Source organism: Furipterus horrens, unplaced genomic scaffold, assembly GCF_987537825.1.
Source record: "Furipterus horrens unplaced genomic scaffold, mFurHor1.1.pri manual_scaffold_4, whole genome shotgun sequence".
Lineage (NCBI taxonomy): Eukaryota > Metazoa > Chordata > Mammalia > Chiroptera > Furipteridae > Furipterus > Furipterus horrens.
The window spans coordinates 141,747,327-141,755,482 of NW_028327174.1; the positions used below are offsets into that span (position 1 = coordinate 141,747,327).

Here is an 8,156-nt window from a genome sequence, read left to right on the forward strand (position 1 = left end):
CTTTTCCCTTTGTTCTTACATCTTCCCAGAGCTGAGGGACCCCCCCACTCACACAGGCTCCCAGTCCTTTGCCCAGCATTAATATACCCATCCTAAAAAGCCCTCCCCAAGTCCCATGCCTCCAGCTTAAATGATTTCCCTCTTCCCTGAACTCACAGCACTTTTCATTTACTTGGCAATTAATCCTGCATGGGTTTGTGAAAAAGCTTGTTTTGTTTGTATTGTTATGGAACTTATATTATTATTTTCTTTTTTTTTAAGTATATATTTATTGATTATATTGTTAGAATAGTTTCATTTTTTCCCCTTTGCTCCCCTCCACCCAGCACCCCTCCTCCCCCAGCAATCTCCCCCAAGTCCATGCCCATGGGTCGTACATACAAGCTCTCCCTCTTCACCTTTTCATATATTTTTCGGTTAGATGCCATGAAGTAGGTGGCAGTGCCTTAACCGTATGCGTGTTGTTAGACCCAAGAGCCTCTTTCATCCTTGTCAAGGGGAGTGCTAACCTTCTCTCCTTTCATACAACACTATTATTTTATTTTTCTACTTCGTATTTTCCAGTCTTTTTACCTCCAAAAGAGGTAAAAATACACCACTTGTTTATTTGTTGAAGATATAATTTGTATTACTTAAACCACCAAATGAGGGATCAAGGAGAAGAAAACTGATATCTATTGATAAGTGTTTTTCAGGCACAAGGCTAAAAGTTTTATGATACAACCTTATTTAATCCTTCCCCAGACCTGATAAATTAATTATTTCTAATATTCATTTTATAGTTTTATAGATAAGAACATTTCACTTAGAAGTCTGAGCTGTTTGCTTAGGATCATGCAGAGTGTGTGTCAATGCTTGGGTATCATTTCTCCCACAAAAATGTATTTACTGAAACACTCATGAAACAAATGTTCCTTGAGTACCTTCACGATTCAGGCAGTGGAGATACAGTGATGGGCAAAAATCTACCAAGCCTCCATTTTTTATGATACGTAGATGAGTCTAAAAATACATGCAAACCAAACAATGACCTAAATAGATGTAAAACTGAAATAGTGTTAAATGCTAGGATAGAGAGATCCATGCTACTAAGAGAGTAGATCAGAGATGTTTGACCTGCTCTGGGAAGGAAGGAAATGTTTTCTTGTTGCAGTAATACTTGGCTGCATATGTAAGATGAGTACGAGTTAGCCAAGTGAAGAGGGAAGGAAAGGCATAGCCAGAGAGGGACCAGCAAGTGGAAAGGCCGTGTGGCCCAGAGGAGTGTGGCAAGGAAGAAAGACTGGGAGATTCCAGTGTGGCTATAGTATGTGTGTGGTTGTGTGTGTGTGTGTGTGTGTGTGTGTATGTATGACATGAGGTGTGAAACTAGAGATACAAACCTATCTGTTTGTTTCTGTCTTAATCCTAGAAACACTGGATCCATTCAGACTTCAGCATGTGCCTGAAATGATGATTACTCTGGTTGCAATGTGGAGAGTGGACAGGAAAAGGAAGGGTAAGCGCAGAGGGTAAACCAGGCAGGAGACTACTGGAATAGTTCGAGTGACAGATGAGATAGTTGGCCCAGTGCAGATATGGTGGTGGGAGTGTGATGGAGAAAAGGGGATGGGTTAGAAGGCTATTCAGGTGGTTCAACTGAAAGAATCGATGATGGATTGTATATGGGGGTGAGGAAGAGGAAGATGATTCAGGTGGCCCTAGAAATTTTGCCTGCAAGGCTTACTGGATGGTATAGCCATTATTTGTATAGGGAACTGTGCAAGACGATTGCATTTGAGGTGGACACTGATAACATTGGCTTCGCATGTATTGTAAGATATCTTTTGGACATGTAAGATGAAATGTTAGTTTGCATAAATATGTCTGGAATTTAAATGAGAGTTCTGTCCTGGAGATATAAACTTATGAGAATGCATGTAGAGATGGCTATGAAGGCCTGGGAAGGATTTTTCAGGGACAGTAGTAGGCAATATTGGAGGCACCGAGGACATGACAAAAATGATCCTCAGTCCCTGGATTAAAAGGGCTCTCAGTTTAGTGGTCTACACTTTGATTTGTGATATTCCAAATTTACAGTTTTTTAGTGACATCATCTCTGAGGAAGCAAAGGCTAAAATGAGAGAGTCAATGCTGTAATTCTTGACCTTTAAGTTTTGCTTTTTTTTTTTTTAAGCTTTGTTTTCCAAGACATGTGGTTTCCTGCCACTGTTTTGGCACATTTGTTGTTGATATTGAGAAATAGTATGTATCGTATTTGGCAATTATGCTCAGTACCTTACAGTGTTTGTGTGAGCTTAGGAGGTGCAAACATTTTACTTTGCAAACAGGAAACCAGAAGCACTGGCAGGGCCAGGAGAGTTTTGAGTGAGATCACTAGAGACCCTGAAATAACGATTAGAATCCATGACATCTCAACTCCCAATTCAGTCTCCGTGGTTGTGAAGAACGTTGCCTTGACGTGCTTGTGTTTTGATTTTTTTCTTCACAAGACTAGGCAGAGGGACTAGAAAGGAGGGCATTGCTGTCCCAGAGGGACACCTGACCTGTCCAGTGTGCTCTCGACTAGGTTCTCATCATCGAGGTTATTATTAGTATCAGAAACATTAGGGTCAATGTCACATTGGCAAACTAAAACTAGTGAAGGTGAAAAGAATAAATCACTTCCATTCAAATCACATGTAGTTCATGGTCATAGAAATAAGCCACAACAAGAAGTAGTTTTATATAAATTGAGAGAATAAATTTGCAAAAGTACATATTGACCTGAAGAACCTTGCAGAAATTAACAACCCTCCAAAATAATTTGTATTCACAGGAGATGTGAGTTTTTACTTACTCATTCAAAGAAGTAGCATTTCCTTTTGTTAAAAGATTCAAACAGTCCACAGGGGTACACAGTACAAAGTCTGCATTACTATTCTCTTCCCCAGAGCACAATTTCCCTCTCCTGAGGTGACAGTTGTCACCAGTAACTTTACTTATTTCTCCAGAGATATTACATTTGTTGCTATCTTTTATATAGAGAGGTAGCTTGTGATACATAGTGCTTTGTCCTTTGCTTTTCACTAGGGTATTAATCCATATTGTTCTCTCTAATGACTGCAAAGTATCTTTTCATTTTGTTTTGTTTTATTCCTGTACTAGTTCCCAATTTCTTGCCCTTCTCCCTCCCAGCTGATAACCCTCCAAATGATCCCCATATCTATGATTCTGTTCCTGTTCTGGTTTGCTTAGTTGGATTTTGTTTTTATTTTTTAGACTCAGTTGTTGACAGTTGTTTTGTTGTCATTTTAATGTTGATAGTTATGATCTTCTTCTTAAATAAGTCCTTGTAGCATTTCATATAATAATTGCTTGGTGATGATGAACTCCTTTAGCTTTACCCTGTCTGGGAAGCACTTTATCTGCTTTTCCATTCTAAATGATAGCTTTGCTGGGTAGAGTAATCTTGGTTGTAGGTCCTTGCTTTTCATCACATTGAATACTTCTTGCCAGTCCCTTCTTGCCTGCAAAGTTTATTTTGAGAAATCAGCTGATAGTCTTATAGGTACTCCTTTGTAGGTAACTCTGCTTTTCTCTTGCTGCTTTTAAGATTGTCTCTTTATCTTTCACCTTTAGCATTTTAATTATGATGTGTCTTGGTGTGGTCCTCTTGGTTCTAGCTTGTTTGGGACTCTGCTTCCTGGACTTGTATGTCTATTTCCTTTGCCAAATTAGGGATGTTTTCCTTCATTATTTTTTCACATAAGCTTTCAATTTCTTGCTCTTCCTCTTCTCCTTCTGTCACCCCTATGATTCGGATGTTGGCACATTTAAAGTTGTCCCAGAGGTTCCTTAGCCTCTCCTAATTTTTTTCAATTCTTTTTTTCTCCTTCTGTACTGGTTGACTGTTTTTTTATTCCTTATGTTCCAAATCATTGATTTGAACCCCGGTTTTCTTCCCTTCACCATTGGTTTTATGTGGATTTTTCTTCATTTCATTTAGCATAGACTTCACTTCTTCCCTTATGCATTTGCCATCCATGCATATCTGTCAAGTCTGTGAGCATCTTTATCACCAGTGTTTTGAATCATACATCTGTTAGGTTGGCTGTCTTCTCATTGCTTAGTTAAATTACTGAAACTTTTATCTGTTCCCTCTTTTGGGCCATACTCCTCTGTCTCCTCATCTTGACAGGCTCCTGTGTTTGTTTGCCTCTGTGTCTTAGGTAGAGCTGTTGCACCTGTTACATTGTAAGGGACAGAGTCTTAGGTATTCATCAGTACAGGGTGACCTGTTTCACCACATTGTGGCGCTGTATGTGGGGGAGGGGTCTGAGAGGGAACAATGCCTCTGGTTCAGCACTCACCCCTTTTCCAAGCACTTCTCCCTCTTTTGTATGGGACTGGTACCACTCTAGCTGTTGCCCTGGCCATCGTTCCCAGAGTGGGTGGGGTTGTGGACGTTCTAGGACCAAGGGGGCCCTTTAAACAAACAGACTCTGCTGCGAGACTGGCAATTTCTTCCTCTGCTCCAGCCCCCACTGGTTTGCACAGTCTGAAGCAATGAGGCTTTATTGTCCCTGGCACTGGAACCGTGAGCTGTGTGGTCTGGTCTGATGCTGGGAGCGCTTTCCAGGTGTCCCTCTACACTTTTTAAAATGTGTGACTGCACTTTCCAAAAGCCTGCCTCTGCCACTGCTGCTGCTGCCACCACCGCTGCCACTGCAACCACCATACCATGTCCTCTCCACCCCCGCTCTGCCCCTCCTACCTGTCTGGATGAGTATTTCTTCTTTATATCTTTGTTTGTTGGACTTCTGTGCAGCATAATTTTCTGGAACTTCTGGTTGTCTCAAGTTTTGAGATAGTCGTATTCATCCTTAGTTGTGGAGGGAGACCCAGAGTTTCTGTCTAAGCCTCCATCTTGGCCGGAAGTCTCCTGACTGCAAAGTATCTTATAACTTCTCCCCTTTCCCTCATTCCTTTGTCCTGCCATTGAGTCTTTCTGTGGCACATGGGAAACATTTTGCTCAACTAACCACTTTGGCATTATGGTAAATGTGTGGGGCCATTCCAGTGCCCTTTTAGATTATTTGTAATTTACCTTCTTGGGCCTGTCCCTGCTGGGTGCTGGAGACAGCTGAGTTTTTCAACAATCTGGGGTACAGGTAGGAGAGGGACAACAAGTGTGCCAGCTCTCAGGTCCTTAGACCTGTCTGTGGGTTTCATGCTTATCTTCTCTTCCAAGATTTAGTTTAGAGTTTGTCAAAACTGAGCAGAAAGTACAGACATTTCCCATATACCCTCTGTCTCGCCCATTATCAACACCCATCACTAGAATGATGCAGTTGTTTTAATTGATGAATCTACATCGATATATTATTATCAACCAGAGCCCATTGTTTCTATTAGAGTTCATAGAATTTTGTACATTCAGTGGGTTTTGATAACTTTATGATGCTGTGTATCCACCATTACAAAGTTATACAGAGAAGATTCATTACTCTAAAAATCCTCTGTGCTCTGCCTATTCATCCTGCTCTTCTCACTAACACCTGGCAAATACTGCTTTTTTTTTTTTTTTTTTATCTTCATAGTTTTACTTTTTTTAGAATGTCCTACAGTTGGAATAATCATCACCATCATTTTTCAGACTTACTTAGTAATATGCATTTAAGGTTTTTGCATGTCTATTCATGGCTTGATAGATCATTCAATTTTAATGCTGAATAATTTTCCATTGTCTGGATGTAATACAGTTTAGTTTTCTGTTCACCCACTGAAGGACACCTTGATTGCTTCCAAGTTTTGGCAATTGTGAATAAAGCTGCTATAAACATTTGTGTACAAGTTTTTGTGTGTATGTAAGTTTGAACTCCTTTGGGTAAATACTAAGGAGCACAATTGCTAGAATGTATAGTAAGAGTATTCTTAGTTTTATAAGAAACTTCCAAACTGTTTCCAAAGTGGCCATACAATTTTGCATTTCCACCAGCAATGAGTGAGAGAAAGAGTTTCTGTGGCTCCACATTCTTGCCAGCATTTGGGATTGTTAATGTTCTGGATTTTGGTCATTCTCATAGACGTATAGTAATGTCTCATTATTGATTTACTTTGCATTTCCCTGAGGAGATATGATGTGGAATATCTTTTCATATGCCAATTTGCCATCTGTATATCTTCTTTGGTGATGTCTGTTAAGGTCTTGGCCCATTTAAAAATCTGGTTGTTCATTTTCTTATTGTTGAGTTTTAAGAGTTCTTTGTATGTGTAGATAACAGTCTTTTAAAATCTTTTGCAAAGATTTTTCCTCCAGTCTGTGGCTTATCTCACAGCCTCTTTCCCAGAGCAGATAATTTTAATTTTAAAAGAAGTCTCTTTTCAGTTCTTTATTTTGTGGATTGTGCCTTTGGTGTTGTATTTTAAAAGTTTTTGCCAAAACCAAGGTCATATAGATTTTCACCTATTTTATAGTTTTGTGTTTTACATTTAGGTCTGTGATCCATTTTGAGTTAATTTTTGTGACGGGTATAAAGTCTGTGTCTAGATTCTTTTTTTTTTTTTTTTCTTTTTTACATGTAGATGTCCAGTTGTTCCACCACAATTTTTTTGAAAAGACTGTCTTTCCCCATTGTACTGCCTTTGCTTCTTTATTAAAGACCATTTGGCTATATTTATGTCAGTCTCTTTCAATACTCTCTATTCTATCCCATTGATCAATTTGTCTGTTCTTTCATCAATACACACCATGTTGATTATTGTAGCTTTAAAGAAAACCTTGAAGTTGGGTAATACCAGTCCTCCAACTTTGTTCTTCTTCAATATTGTGTTGCTTATTCTTGGTCCTTTGCTTCTTTTTATAAACTTTGAAATGAGTTTGTTGATATCCACAAAATAACTTGCTGGGATTTATACTGGGGTTGCACTGAATTTGTTGATCAAATTGGGAAAAACTGACATGTTGACAATATTGAGTTTTCCCATTTATGAACATGGAATTTCCATGCACTTAGTTCTTCCCTGATTTAGTTCAGGGTTTCAGTCATATATTTGAACATAGTTTTATAGTTTTCCTCCTATAGATATCATATATATTTTGTTAGATTTATATGGAAGTATATTTTTGTGCTAATGTAAATGGTATTGTGTTTCTAAATTCAAATTCCACTCATTTATTACTGCTATATAGGAAAACAGACTTTTGTACCTTGTATCATACAAAACTGCTATAATTACTTATTAGTTCCAGGATTTTTTGTTGTTGTTGATTCTATCAGATTTTCTATAAAGATGACCTTACTATGTATGAATAGAGGCAATTTTACTTTTTCTTCCCAATCTGCATAACTCTTATTACATTTTCCTGTTTGACTGCATTATCTAGGGCTTCCAAGACAATGTTGAAAAGCAATGGTGTGAGGGAACACCCTTCTTTTATTCCTGATTTTAATAGAAAAGCTTTGAGTTTCTCATCAAGTATGATGTCAACTGTAGGTTTTTTGGTGAATATTTTTATCAAGTTTGGGAGGTTTTCATCTATTTCTATTTTACCAAGAATTTTTATTGTAAATAATTGTTGGATTTTATCAAGTGGTTTTTCTGCATCTATTGATATGATCATGTGATTTTTCTTCTTTAGCCCATTGATGCAATAGATTACATTAATTGATTTTTGAATGTTGGATCAGCCCCTAATGCTGCATCTATCAGCAGGTGTAGTTACACCTCCAACACATGCCTTGAATCCAAACACTTAATGTCTCTCCTAAAATGTGGTAAGTTCTTTTTCTTTTGTCTTCTATGAACTCTTTCTAGGATATTTTTTTTAAATTACAGTTTACTTTCCAAATTATTTTGAATTTCAAGTATACAGTATAGTGGTTAGACAATCATATGTTTCATAAAGTGTTTCCCCCAATATTTCCAGTACCCACCTGGCACTGTACACACAGAGTTATTGCAATACTATTGGTTATATTTCCTATCCTGTACTTTATATCCCCATGACTATTTTGTAACTACCAATTTGTACTTCTTAATCCCTTCACCTTTTTCACCCAGTCCCCCAACTCCCTCCCCTCTGGCAAACACCAGTTTGTGCTCTGTGCCTATGAGTCTGTTTCAGTTTTGTTTGTTTATTTTGGTCTTTGAATTGCACATATAAGTGAAAT

General features: G+C 38.2%; 1 non-coding gene across 1 annotated transcript; it reads right to left on the reverse strand.

The window, feature by feature from the left end:
* Positions 1–405: 405 nt before the first annotated feature.
* Positions 406–531, reverse strand: LOC150012966 (U6atac minor spliceosomal RNA). The gene has a single exon (XR_016511062.1). It is a non-coding gene; the product is annotated as a U6atac minor spliceosomal RNA (small nuclear RNA).
* Between the last annotated feature and the right edge of the window lie 7,625 nt (positions 532–8,156).